Source organism: Colius striatus, chromosome 14 (genome assembly GCF_028858725.1).
Source record: "Colius striatus isolate bColStr4 chromosome 14, bColStr4.1.hap1, whole genome shotgun sequence".
NCBI classification, from domain to species: domain Eukaryota; kingdom Metazoa; phylum Chordata; class Aves; order Coliiformes; family Coliidae; genus Colius; species Colius striatus.
This window is the reverse complement of record NC_084772.1, coordinates 22092306-22106002: the sequence shown is the minus strand read 5'-3', so window position 1 is coordinate 22106002 and position 13697 is coordinate 22092306. Positions and strand designations below refer to the sequence as shown.

The 13697-nt window shown below is 44.2% G+C and overlaps 1 long non-coding RNA gene across 1 annotated transcript in view; it reads right to left on the bottom strand.

The window, feature by feature from the left end:
- LOC133626718 (uncharacterized) overlaps positions 1–13697 on the bottom strand; it is a 209348-nt gene that overhangs the window by 97708 nt on the left and 97943 nt on the right. The window contains exon 3 of the long non-coding RNA XR_009819741.1: positions 7723–7919. This is a non-coding gene — a long non-coding RNA (uncharacterized LOC133626718). The remainder of the gene's footprint in view (positions 1–7722; positions 7920–13697) is intronic.

The window sequence follows — 13697 nt, the reverse complement described above, 5'->3', positions numbered from 1 at the left end:
ACGCATCCCCCTTCATGCTGTCGGCACTATCTAAATACCGCATCCGTGACTTCGATTTGGAAGTTGGCGATCTGCTGGCTCTGGCTAATTAGAACTGAGAGCTTAAGAGATGCTTTTCCTTCAGAAGCACTAAAAACCTCAGTTGCTGTTGAGCAAAACTAAGTATTTTGCCAGGCGAGCTGAACTCCTCTCTCACTCATAACCCGTCTGCAGTTCTGGCTCCACCATGACCACCACTGTATTTACTCCCTGCAACGCCCCAGGAAGGAGTTATTCCAAACGTTCCCATTGCTGTACTTGATCTCGTCAGCTGGAGTGCCTCTGCAGCAGCCAGAGATGGCTGCACTCTCACAGAATCTCAGAAACTTAATTACTCAAATTGAAATTATTCTCTTCACATTTTTCTAGTTCTGCATGTCACTGTTCAACTCAGATTTAATGATTCTGTCTCTGAGATAATTCATCTGAATTGGTGCGAGACACAATTTCCATTTTAAAATATTAGATACCTGTTACTCAAGATTCCAAATGCTCCCCTCTGTCCAGACTGTCCAAGATAGTTCTCATACAAATGTTTTAGGGGACCAGGGAATACAAACGTTGCAGCTCCCACTGCATCTGAACAGAAACAATCCCGAGACTGTAACTCAGTTAATTCACACACTATCAGGATAAGGAACGGGTGCACCTCTGGCAAACTAGCAAACACACAGAGCAACCACAGGTATTATTCTGGAAGCAGCTAAAGACCAATTTGCTTTATTATTTCTCTCAATTCATGGTTAAACCATTAGCTAAAATAAGCTAAAATGGTAAACCAAATATGAGCTTTATTATCTTTGACAAACGTTGTCTGTAATTAATTTGTTATGGAAAGCAGAAAAGATTATCAAGGGCCAAACTTCATTTTACCCATTAAAGAACAGCTCACCATGGTGTCAGCAACAGCAATACTGAAGGTTCTCACCAGCATTTACTTTTTCCATTTTGACAACCTACAGAAAAGAAACAAACTCCTGGGTGTGCACTGCTGATCTTTTCCTAAAGGTAATACCAGGCTGTAAGAGTCATTCGTGCTGAGACCAGCTAGTTATCACCTCTCATTTTATTAAACACACCCCGTGATTCAGCAGAAGGCTATTCCCACCAGCCAAAATACCCAAAAACTAATTAATAGCTTCCTTTGCTGGTTTTATATCCTCCCTTTCTGCTCTGCATTTGTGATAGGCCGTTTGGAAAGGAGAATGGGTTCTTACTGAAGGCACTGAAAGGAAAGGATATATGGTTTTAGCACCAAATAATTGACATCTGGAAATCTGAAGCCAGGGCTTGAGGAACTTTCACCTTGTATTTAACCTGCTTATGCAGATCACAGTTCCAAAGTACATGTAGGTGGTATTTCCTAAAGCTACAAAAAGCATTGAAAACTGATCATAAGACAGGATTTCTGAGAAAAGCAAACAAAAGCACAGAAGAAACAGATTAAATAGTAAAAAGACAATTGGACAATGAAGAAAGGTCATTGTTGAATAAAGGAAGTTCACTTCAGCTAAAAGGTGCCTTGGTTTATTAGCAATATAAAATCAGCAATTACAACAGAAAACCAAGACGACAAACGGAAACAAGGGCAATAGGAAACAAAAATTAGAAGCTGTGGGCAGCAGAAGATGGGTGAGGGAAACTAAAGACAGCAGAAAAATGTTTACAGAGCGAGGGATAGAGAGTTTTAAAGTGTAATAGAAAACATAAATCTCGGCAGTCCTGTGAGACTACAGTGAGATGAAGATGGCGAAGCACAAAACATGAAGTAGAACATGCAGAAGCCTTCACAGTTCTTATTGCAAAAGAAGGAGTTTGACAAAATTACCAAGGAGGAATTACAAAGCAGTGAACTGAGTGATGTTAAGGAACAGCTTGGAGCAGGCATGTTCTCCGAAGCCAGCAGCCTCCTGGGACACCAGCACTGCTGATGTCCATCCTCAGCAGGTCTCTGGGCACAGCCAGAATCGAGACCTCATCTCAGTTCCTGCCAGCATTCCAAAGCAGATGCACGTAACAGGACAGCAAGGTGAGGGGGTTCATAACATTCAGGTTAGACTAGGAAAGATAACACTGGATTTGGCTCATTTTAGAAACTGGGAGAGTATGTGCATACTGGTGAGGATTGGTTGGTTTTGTGCAAAACAGAGGCTGCAGAAGGGGAACCCTGGTGTGGAAACTGGGGAAGATGCAAAGGCAAGTGGAGAGAGAACCAGTCCCACAGGGGAAGAGCACAGACCCTGTGTCTGCAGGACTGAGACTGGGCCCTGCCCTGGGCAACAGCTTAGGAACCCTGAGGCTAATAATAATTATTGAAGAAACATCACTGCTGATAAAGATGACACAGAAACGCATCCTTTACCTTGGGAAAACAAAGATCTGGTGTCAGATAGCTCAAATGAGAGTCCAAGGACACGTTTCTTAGCACGAGGGTGATTAATCTCTATGAAATCTTAGAGAAGAAGAGGCTGATTCTCCATGTGACATTCTTAATCCCACATTCAGCACCTTTCTTGAGCAGAAGTCTCAGTCAAACCCTGGGGTTTTTACTAGACAAATCATTAGCTAAAAACCCCTCAATTGATAGAGAGGAAGAACAGCCCGAGAGCCCCCTGGCCTTCGGTTCTATGGGGCAAAAAAAAGGATGATGCCAAAAATACCCTCAGAGCAGCCTCAACAACTGCTACACTGATAACAGACTCTCTTGCACTTGAGGTATTTCTTTTCCTTGCACTTGCCCAACAGTGAAGTACCACTGGGAAAGCTGCAGGCTCTGGGGTGTTTACCTGCTGGGGGCAGAGGGACAGTGTCTTGGCCAGGCCAGTGCTTGGCACAGGGCAGTTTTTGCACCTACTGCACCTTAAAACACTGAGACCGAGAGCACAGAGATATGGATTAATTTTCATCCTTATCAGCTCTGTAAGAAACAGAAAGAGAGACTTGCTAAGGAGCTCCTTGCTCACAGACATCTCATGGGTTGAGTGAGGACAGACTATTAATGTACGCTGAAATATCTCTTTTTAAATGAGGGAAAAAAAGGTGGGGGGCTTTAAAAACAGATTTTAGTGTCCCAATGAAAGCATGACAGCACCAATTTATAATTTTCTGCTGTCCAGTCCCCTCACTGTTTCTCCCTGGCTGTGCCTCTCTCCTCTCCCCCCACTGCCAGCCTCCATTTCCAGATAACTTCTCCTCACGCTGGCTCCAGCCTCATGTGAAATGGTGGCAGCGGAGGGAAGAGAGGAAGAAAGGGAGGAAGAAAGGCGCTGTGATTGGGAGGGCAGGGGAAAGAGAAAGATTGAGAGAGACAGAGAGAATGTCAAAGCTCAAGTCTGGCATTTGCCTATTTAAATTCAATCATGCAGCCCTCGCAGAGCTGGAAATGGATGGCCTGCGTTATGAATTTCTGATCAGACGGCTGATAGGTTATGAGCGGGGACGTAATCCCATTGAGAAAGCCTTTTTTCCCCAGCAAGGGCAAGCAATAACTGCCCTTCAGAGATGGCTCTTTGCTTTGCCCTTTTTATAATTTTTTCCTTTTCTTAAAAAAAAAGAACAAGCAGCCCAACAAGCGTTTTTGCTGCTGCCTGGGATGTGCCTCAGCACAGCACACATGTGCTCAAAATACACTGCCATCTTTTTTCTTTTTTAAACCTAATTAGAATTCTCTCCTTCTCTCAGCTCATTTTGTACCAACACTAGTGATCTAAAAGGAAAGTGAAAGGAACGAACACACGCATGGAGACTGGTGTTTTTAATGTCCTTCAGGGTTTCTAACGTTTTGGAGTTTGCCTTTTTAACACCATGTGTTTACATAAAAGCATACAGAAAAGTGTTTTCCTTCCAATGGAAAGAACCACTGGCATACAGCAGGGGCAAGCCAGAAATTATTTTAAAAGCTGATGTTTTCTTGCTTCTGCCCACATGATATCATTCAGTGTTGCTTCGTGTTACAGTGACTTGATCAAAACAGCTGAGGACACTGAAAATTTGCAGTAACCAAATTCACCAGTGAGGGAAAGCACATACACATAGAGCAGCATCTTGGCAGTGTATGCCAGCACCAGGGTCTTGAAGAGCCCTCCTAACTTTTGCAGTCTTACACAGTAGAAAACAAGGAGTTTGCCGTTTAAAGTTCAGGACATACGTGTTGCAACAGCACCCATCCCAGTGTGCAAGCACTGCGAACAGTCACAGGGGACAAGGACGTCATCCCAGAACTGTTCTAACAGGGAGGATGCCTGATGTGAATGGAGCTTCTGTAAATGAAAGGGGAAAAACTAGCTGTAGGTGTGGGACAGAGAGAGCAGCACACAGAAGCATCTCAGTGTTGGTGGTAAGCAGGAACTTGCTCTTGGAGCTGCATCTCCAACATATTTGAAACAGCAAGGAATGTCAGTGAAATACTTTGCACATGTGAGTGCTATCAGAGACCATGGCTGTCCTCACCAGCAGGTATCGCTCATGGCACAGGAACCTTACAGGTGTGGATATTGTTTAATTGCAACGGGAGCACAGGAAAGGTTTAAAACATAAAGCTAAGTCCTCTTCCAGCCATGAAGAGCTCACAGACACTACATCATACACTATCATAGAACGATAGAAGGGTAGGGGTCGGAAGGGACCTTTAGAGATCATCCAGTCCAACCTCTCTGCAGAAGCAGGTCAGAACAGTGGAATTTGGATTATTCAATTCAAATCATATGTATCAGCATGGATGTTCTTGTTAGCCACAAAATAAAACATCTAACATTTCCAATCGCATTGCACCAACACCTCGTGGTGATGAGTTCCGAGGGCCGAAAGCACGTGATGTGAAAACAGCATTGTTTAAATTTGCCACCTTTCAGTGCCTCTGCCTACATTCTTGCATTGGGAAAAACAAAAAGGAAGGGGTGGGAACAAATAACTTATTTGCCTTCTTCATCTCTTTTTATGTCATATATGGAGTAAAATATTTGCTTTAACCGAGGCAGTAGAGTTTTGCCAATTATCCAGCATATCATGCAATTTCTTCAATTAAAGTTTCTTAAAAACTCTTATCTTGCATCACCAGATCTTAAACCCAAGTGCTGATATTCTCCTGCAGTGCACAGGTTGATCCATTCCCAATGTTCCAGAAAGACTTTTTTTTCCCCATGATCTGTGTTCTAATCAAACATGGGAGTTCCTAAGCTGGTGTCTACAACTGCTCTCACCTGGATGTGCAACACCTGCTTTACATATTTAATTGGTAAATCAAAAAGAGAGGCTGGCTAAAGCAGCAAAGCTGCAATAAGAAAGTGTCTTTGTGCAAAAAGCTTGTAGCAATTTCTTTAACTTATCATTAGATTTAAACTCATTTTTCCTAGTTTTCAGTTCTACAGTTAATAACTTTTATATAGCAATCCCATAATTACATTAACAAAGAAGTAAGTTTCCCCCATTCCTCACAGCGTTGCCAGTGTCAGAGCATTAGTGGTACTTTACCCAGTGAAACCGCAAATGAAGCCAACTCATCTTCCACTGATAGGGCGTGAATTTGTAATTCAGGCGGGTTTGAAGTTTTCAGTGGTTTTTTAACTATTATCAAGCTTCTGCTTTTCCCAGTGTAACAGTAAAACCCACACAGGAGTCATTTTCACATTCTAATCACCACACAGCCCTTTTTATTTGTTTCCTGAAATACGGCAAAGACGGGAAGTCAGTTCCAGCGAGGGACAACCGAGACATTCGGCTCCAGACACCGGCGGCGTCAGTGACACCCCGAGCACCAGCCAAAGGCCACAGCCAGGGATGCACATGGGCTTCTCCAGAGGAGCATTTTTTTCTCTAAGCATGTCCTTCTTAGCCAGTACATTCCCTCAATGCTCAGTCACATCCATCACACGTTATCCTCAAACTCACATGCTACGGAACATGTCAGTGGAAGCATCACCTCCACCAGCACATTCAGTCCCAGCCAACCAAGTGAAAGCCATTAGTGCAGAAGAGCTCGTAGGACACCAACTTCAGTCCTGTCTATGCACACACCTCAACACACCCATGCCAACACCTTCAGTCACACACACAGCTACAAAAATGGGTCAATAAACTAGGGAACAAAGAGGCAAAGGAAGCGTTTGTGAGTATCCACCCTGGCTCCAGTGCCCTGGACTCAGCATCCACCAGAGGAGAGGGACAACAGACTCAGGATAAAATGAACAGGATCTCAATAATAACTTTAACAGTCAAAAACATATCTTTGGAATATTAGATTTATGCAGTGGTAAGGAACCATCAAAAATGTTCAATTTCAGAAACATAAAGGCTTAGTGAGCTAGTGAAGCACAACAGAAACACTCAGTGATAAAGGACATCACAGCCCTTTATAAACTGAACCGGTGGTTTCCCAAATTTAATATGCATGAACAGTGCATGTGAGTCCTCTTAAATCCAAGTACCAAACCCTGCCTGTTTAATAAATCTCACCAGTACTCCACTATTAGACAGGGGATTAAAACTAATCTATCAATCCCAAAACCAAGCACAGAGTGGATTAAAATGCAAAACACATGAGAGTATGAAGATGCTTAATGCTAAATAACAAACATTTCAATCACAGAAATCATTTTTATCTTCTTGTTTATGCTAAGTAGATACTATTAGGCTTAATATCTGTATTAACACAAGTGGAGGAAGAAACAGTTTTAAGGAGACCTAAATACTTGAATGCTACTGTATTGCTGCAAGCAGAAGCTCTCACGTGGAAAGTGAGTACACTGTGGCGTTTAAAATCATTGTTTGCTCTCTGAGCCCAGCTCAATGGTGCTTGACCTTTTTCTCTTTTTTTAAACCCAAAGCAAGGCACCCATAAGGTCTTGAGAAAGACAGAACTTAAGCCTGTGTTTTGCATCATAATATCTGAATATCACATTACCCCAACTCTGGTGTTGTCACAAATGTTCCTCTCGCACCCTGCTGTTCAGTGCAGCTTGTCAGTGAACTGCTGTTAGGGGTGGGTTTTTTGAAGAGTAAATGAGAGAGAACTCATCCTGCACAGAGATGTGGAGAGAAGACTGGAACTGCATTTGGCAATACAAAATGGGAATCACTAAACATGACTCACCACAGCTCCCAGTTCACCCAGTAATTCACTCTATCACTGTCACTCCAAATTCACAGCAGTGGGATGATCTCCCTTTCTGGCACTGCACACTAGCAGCATGAAGTTATACATCTATGTCTGCATTTGTGGCGATAAGGATTTGGGAGTGCTGCACCCAGTTGTGGTAGGAGGAGGCAGTCTGTGTGCTCCTCCTGACTTTCTGAGTGGGAAGTGCTCAGGGTTTGCCTGAATTCACCCGAGAGCACCCAAACCCCTCAGAACTGGACCTTACCGCTCAGTATCTGAGCACAAACAACCCACTGAATCAACGAGCAACCATTTGATTTGATATTAAATAATATCTACCAGGGATCTGTTTGAGGTCACCATCACCCTCATTCCACTCATAGGCATATCAGGTTGGGAACTGATGTCTGCAGATGTGAAAGCTGGAGCATTAACCCAGTGGTATTATCACCAGCAGAATGTATAATGAGGTGTGTGAGGGTGGATAATGTCACAGGAGTTCTCCAGCTGGAGAGGGAGATTTGGTGACAGGAAAAAAAAATGAAGAAGAAAAGCCACCCCCCACCCTCACCTCCACAACACTGACTTACAGTGATGGTTATTTGTCCGTGGGGTCTGTCTCGCTGCTGGCTCGGCAAGAGGCGATGGTGCTATTGCAGCTGAAAAAGGCAGCAAAGTTGCACTATTCTTGTCTCTCTTTGCCTTGGCAGCTAAACATGTTGTCTGAACTGTCGGCATTCACTAGTTCCTGAGTCCTTCCACAGCTCTCTACATCCTTAATGGGAAGCTGGAAATAAAGAGAGAAACATACTATGTTTGCTGAGGGTTAAGACAGTTAAGTAACAGATTTACACTGTCCTAATCTCTTAATTTTAGCAGAAGTCACAAATCCAAGACAAGAAAAAGGGAAAGGAGCAGCAATTTGATTCAAATTTCTACATGAACTGGAAGCCTCAGTATTTTACTGCACAATAAAGTACCAAACACCAAAGAGCAAGCACACCCTCTCAGCTCATCTGTTTGACAGTTACATTGCATGTCTGACTACAGCTCAATCTTTGCCTGTCGTTACCCTCCATACTGCCCGTGTCTGCATCACCATAACACACAGCATAAGCAGGCCAGCTGGGAGTGTTGACAAGCTCACAGAACACAGCGTGACTCTAATTTCACAAATGAAGGCAGGCACCCAAGCAGCTCTCAGCTGCCTCCCTCTTCCCTCAGGAAAGTGCTGCACCTCACACCTCGTGAGCAAGGCTGCGCTGTGTCCTCCCTGTGCCCCACCAGATACACTCCAAGCCTTTACTCTGCCCCTTTTTCCCTGGTTGTGGTGAGCATCACTCCCCAGCTGTGGTCACTGGGTATCACACAATGCCCAAAGTGGTTCCATTCTGTTATTTAGAGGAATTTTCATTTTCCCCACTTAATATAACACTCAATGCCAAAGGTGGCAAGAAGGAAGTAGGAACACAGGATCATTACAAGTAAACAGCTCACAGTCGTTAGCAAAAGCAGAACGGAATAAATTAATGGCGCTCTCATCAGTAATGGTGGAAGCACTCATTAAAGTGCCATTCAGAGAGAGGAAACACCTTTGGCAGTGGTAAAATACCTGAAAAGTCTGTGGCAGTGCAGGGATCAAAGGAGAAACTTGTGGGCAGAAGGGGGGAAAAAAAAAAAAACAACTGTAAAAGGCTTCAAGTTGCAGAAACTATTTGAACCTGCACAGCAGCTCTGTATCAGCTGGAATTACCTAAAGCTCCATTCAGCTTCTCTCAGTCATTTCCCCGTGGTAAACAAGCAGTAGCTGCTGTTGTTACTTGCCCTTTCAATGCCTTTCCTCAGAAGAAAACCCTTGTGACTGGTGAGCTGAACAGAACAGTTGGAAGGGACCTACAACCATCATCTAGTCCAAGCTACCTGGCACAACTCGAATGATGAGAGCAACGTGCCTGTGTGCAAGCCAGGTCCAGCACTGAGACTTCAGCTTACTCTGAGGGAGAAAAATATCCGTGGCCTAAGTACTCGTGTCTTCTACACAGCCATACACCTCTCAGTCTCCAGCTTTACTCCCCATGCTTGTGGTGTCACAGGAGGCCAGGCAGGCACGGCCCAGCCTTTGCCACCACCTCATGTAGGGACCAGCTGCATCATCTGTGTCACTTGGGTACCAGCGGCACTAAGACATCTCTGGGTGGAAAGCGTCTGTCCCTCTCCCCAGCCAGGCTGCCCCAGAACAAAGGGGCTAACGGGACCCTGCGCAGTCGTTGGGCAGATCAGAGCGGCTGGAAGTGTGGAGAGGTTTTATAAGATTAATTCTTATCTCTCTGGGCAGTGGGTCAAGTCAGAACCGTCATTCAACGAACTCTATGGATAATCTCCCTTTATTACTTTCAATCAAACTAAGTGTCTGCAATCTGCAGTGTGGTTACTAATTTGTTGAAAGAAATTACTTGTAGAGCTTGATTATATAATAGACAAAATATAAAATAGTCTGGGGAAGCATCCATTAAGTTTTTCCATCTCGCATTGCACAGCAAAGCTTCCTCAGCCTCGCTGCCTTAGCAGCTGTTCAGTGGGTGACAAGTCACAGAAAGCAGTGGACATTATGCTTGTCCACTTCCTAATTAAAATAAGAGAAAAAATAAATGGGATTAGGGTTGTATTTGGTATCAAATGTAAAAATGTGCTGTTTGTGAATATTTAACAAACGCATTTGGTGAGAAATCAAATTTCCAGCGTGTTCTGGTTAATGGAATTCTGCTGCAGCCCCTGGACAAAACAATGTAAAGCTGCCTGGATCGTGGAAATCATTCTCCTCCAGTGATGGATAATATAGCATGAGGTTTTGCTTGGTTTGATTAATTTCAGAATATTGCAGAGAAGCTGCATAATCCCTCAGATAGCACAGAAAAGAGGGAAGACATGATGAAGGAGGATAAAGGCGCGCAGTAATGAAGCGCAGGCTGCTGCGGGTCTTATCGAAGAGCTCACGAACTCGTGGCTTTTTGGCAAGTGGCAACCACAATAAGGAGCAGCACCAGAACACACTTTTGCTTATGGAATGATGTTATGAGCTGAGATGGGGTATTTTGAAAGCAAAAACCTGCTAAACAATTCCCCAGCTATGAGCAGAGACAGAAGAGGAATAAAAAATGCACGTTTCCTTTTCTCTGTGCGCAACAGCCATTATTTATACAAGCACTGAATATGGAAAAGGCTCTGACAAATTTACAGTGGTGTTTGGATGGATGAGGATGACGAATGATGGATGAGGGAGGCAGAGGATTCCCTTATTAAAGCATCAAATCTTTCCCTAAATATCAAACAGACATCTTAGCCTCAATTGCTTAACTCACACTGAAAATTACACAAACCAGTGGAGTCAGATCTCGTTTCTGTATGAAAACTGGACATTTCTCTTCCGTCACACACACTGAATGCCCACTCCATGGCTGAGCACTGGGCTCATCTGGGCTTTGGAGATATTTGAAATAAAGAGAGAGAGAGAAATGCTGACAACACACACACACACAAACACACACAGAGAACTTGAGAACAAACTAGGCAATCAGTGTAATTACAAGTGTGCCGTGTGGGGCAGCGCTGGGAAGCACCACAGCCCCTGACCTGGAGGGAGTGAGAAATACACCTGAGCATTGCACCACACTTTCCCCAGCAAAACCCCAAAATGCTCAGTAGATAATGTACCTGCTGCTTTCTCTCCAAAGCCCTGTTTGCTCTCGATTAGGTTTCACACATGCACTGACTTTACCTTCAGACCACCAAGCTGTTTGTAGGTTACACTCCTCAAGCTGCTCCTGTGTTTTCTTCTTAGCTACAGAGCTACACATGCAAACCCTCTAGATGAAAAGCCCACAGACAGCACAGGTTCTGCACTTCTGGGTTCAGCATCCCAGGAAATGGAATCCACATGACAAAACATCCCCTTAACTGCCTTTTTATTAAAGCTTGTCAGAAAGCATTTTCTTTCCTTTTCTGTGTTGGGAAAACCCCCCAGCCTAGTCCATTGACAAAGATAATGGTCTGGCCCAGCTTAATCAAAGGGAAAAAATCTGCTTTCAAAAATTAAATTGTTGTTTTTCATGTTAAAGGTCAAAGATTTTCAATCATGACAGATACTTGGGTGGAAAACTCCATTTCCTCACACCACCACTTTTAGCTGGGAACGAGTGAAACTTTTTTTCCCCAAACATCTCTCACACCCTCAGCTCCATGGGATGCTGCCAGCCTCCCCCACGGCCCTTACAGGCAACGCCACTGTCAGCACACCAACACACACAGCAGGAAGAAGAACAGGCATCAATGGCAATGTGAAACTTTTAGATAGGTCTTCACATTAGAAATCACTCATCAGTCTCCTGGGAAATGTGTGCTCTTACAATCATCTCCCTTTCTGAGACTGGGGTACTTCCAGGCTGGTACAGTTACATGGTGCTTCTGTCTACCTGCCCAGACATTCTACGTGCTCCTGTACACCTGCCACACACCCAGAAAGGTAAAGGACTGAGAGCAAATATACACAGCAGCAGGAAGATGGATGGCACGTGACTACACAGAAGGATGATGGACCCTTATCTAAAAAGCAGCTTAGAGAGGTCAGGAGAATCACCTGTAAGAAGATCTCAATTTGGCTTTGCTTTTGTTGCAAGTGCTCCCTGCCCACAAGATGAACCTCACAAAATAAACCCCTGCACCACATCATCTCCCACGCACACTCACACAGCACAAACCCCACCTTGGATTTTACCTCCTCCTTGTGTTACAGACTGAGGGAAAACAGATGTCTGGGCCACGCCAGTGACCAGAAGGGCTGTTGTGCCCCAGCAGCCCTGAATGGCACTTGCATGCCTTTGCAGAGATGTTCCCCCAAGATGGCACATGCCCCCTTAAATAAAGGCACCATCCCAAGACCCTATCACCTTTTCTTGAGCAAGGTTTGGCAGAATTGACACACAGCCTCCACTGAAGCTTACAAGTGCAGCTCCTGCCTGAATGCAGAGAAATGCATTCTTGTCCTCCCGGATAACAACGTTTGGTAAATAAGAGGTTGCATGTATCTAAAGAATCAAAGATGAGCCTGCTGCTTTACCTGTGAGCAGTGCTGTAACCAGCAAGCAGCCTATCATCTTTTACCATAAGGAGCTGCAAAACCAGCAATCAAGGCACAGCTGTCCTTTTGGTGGTATCTGCCCAAAGACTCCATGTACAGAGATTTCTCCTCATGACAGGGAAAATGGACCTGACTGTGGCTGGCCAGGTTAGCACTGATGCACCCAGCAAACCACAACACACACAGTAAAGCACTGAAGCAAGAGGAAAGGAAACACTGAGCAACAATGCAAAAGGCTGGAGAAGCCCTGAAGCAGCAAGCAGAAGGGAGCAATTTTAGTTCTATTCCTAGGATGTACAGTAATTTTCTTGTCTGCTAATAAACGTGCTAAACTACATGAAAGCCACAGAAAGATCACTTCAGGACCACGTGTGGGATCCCTGTGTCTGCAGGAAGGCACAACAGATCAAGCACTGGCTGTTTTGCTAAGGAGATGCAGGGGGAGGAAGATTGGATGGGACAGACAAGGATCAAGAGATCCAAATGATGGCAAAAGCAGCACAGCCTGCCCAGACCTTCAGCGCACGGCTGAGGGAGGAGCTGGCCGGGGGTACCAGCACAGACCCAGCAGCAGCTGACACGGGATAACAGGGGTCTCCAGACTCCTGTCCAGTAAATTCAACTTTATTTATTTATTTTACTTTTTAGAAGTGGTGAGATCAGTTGCTGTGATCTGCTAAAGCTGAGGAGTTTAGTCTTCATTCAAACAGAAAGTCTGCAAGGCCAGAGAGTGAAAATCACAGGCTGATGTCACCTTTAAGGGCTGAGGGAAAAAAACCCTCTTGGGCTTATTGAGCTGCCCTAAAGAAAGGAGCAAGCTTCAACAAGAGCTTTTCAAGACAGCAAAACTCTCGAGTGCAGTTCCATGTTTTGTTCTGCATATGCTCCAAGAACACTGAGGAGTAATCCAGCCCAAGCGTCACCGCTCCGCCACAGACGCGCATCCGAAGGGGTTTCCAAATGTAGGAAAACAAGTCTATAATTACATAATTAAGCAGATGCACTGCAATTTTTCTTTTATGTTACTCTTTATATTTTTAAAAGGCAACAGGACAGAGCTGTGCTAAAAAGCAATAAAGCATGGGTAATTTAATACTAAATTACATCCATATTGAAAAGTTTACATGAAGTTGAGAGCAGACAGAGGTCAGGTTTTCAACAGGACTGTCTTTAATTGTGGCCATCAGTTTTAGCAATCCAGATCTCTGGATCAAAGACAACTATAATGCATTTCCTCAACACTGAGCAGTGAAAGCAGACAGTAAGCATGGCACTATCTTGCACCAATAGGTCATAAAAATTATTATCAGAGGGGGAATAGGTTTTGCTGCTTAACACACCCCTCCCTGCACGGACACACTGGGCATTTCCCATGGTCACCTCATCCAGCAACAAGGAACATTAATTAAAAATGTTACTGTTAGTTTTCCA